This window comes from Pygoscelis adeliae, unplaced genomic scaffold (assembly GCF_000699105.1).
Source record: "Pygoscelis adeliae isolate BGI_AS28 unplaced genomic scaffold, ASM69910v1 Scaffold273, whole genome shotgun sequence".
In the NCBI taxonomy this organism is placed as follows: domain Eukaryota; kingdom Metazoa; phylum Chordata; class Aves; order Sphenisciformes; family Spheniscidae; genus Pygoscelis; species Pygoscelis adeliae.
Window position 1 is genome coordinate 95,898 of NW_008824416.1, and position 1,122 is coordinate 97,019.

Below are 1,122 nucleotides of genomic sequence, written 5' to 3' on the forward strand. Positions count from 1 at the left end.
TTTATTTTTTTTCTTTTTTGAAAAAAAAAAAAAAAAAAAATCATCTATCAGGAATATTAGAAAATTGTGTCTATTTTTCTAATAAAAGATTTGAGCTAATCTAAGAGCTTGCTGGGGTTGCTCTCTGCCTTTCAATCCCATACAGCAGCCGACGCCAGTGGTATTTCTGTTGCGTTTTTGGCCTCTAGCTGCCGCGTATGGGGAAAAAGGCGCTTAAAGAATTAGCAGGGAGAGAAAAATCAATCAGTGCAGCGGGTGGCTTGGCGACCCTCCTCCCGAGCATCCCCGAATCCCCAGAAGGGTCTTGTCTTGGGACGGAGCGGGGAAAGGATCCCTGCTCCTCGCCGGTGGTTCCCCTCTGAAAAGTGGGACATGGCTCCGGGTTTATTCCGACGGGGCCGAGCCCTGGAGGGATCTGCCCTACTTGGATCCAGAGCCACGGGGTCCGCCGTGGGGACCCCAAAGCCCAGCCCAGAGCCCCCACCCTGGGCTCCTGGTCCCCCGTGGGGTATGGGTGCCCTGTGCGCCCTGGCAGGCTTCACCCGCAAGAAACGGGGTGAAATACAGCTCCACTCCCCATCTTCAACCTGGCACATCCCCGGGGCCGGAGAAGATCCAGGCACCATCAGGCAGAGGCAGGATGCGGCCCCCTGCGAAGCCGGGTCGAGGGGGGCTGGCTGCTCCCTCCTTTTTGGCATTTTAGACGTCCGAGAGATGCCGTTTCCCTTCTCCTGGGACCAGCCAGCAGCCGGATGGCTCAGGAGATTTTGCAGCCTGGAAGATGCTGCTGATAGCAGAGCCTCCCTCCTCCGGCAGGTAAAAATCGGCCAAAACCACACATCCCCAAAATCTTGTCCTTCCAACAGGAGATGCTCATTCAGATGGGGCACGCCGGTCTTTGGTTTTAATTAATCGGGAGGAGAAAGTGCCTGTGGGAACGGAGGGAGCTGGGCAGCGGGGACGGGGCGGCGCGTCCCTGGCTTGGGGCTCAGCGATCGTCATCGGCGCTCGGGCATTTTGGGGATTATTGGCTTTTTCTTGCAGAGGGGGAAACTGAGGCAGGGAAGGGGCGCTGAGCATGGCTGCAAATCTGCTCTCTCCGGCAGTTTTTGTCCCCTCCAC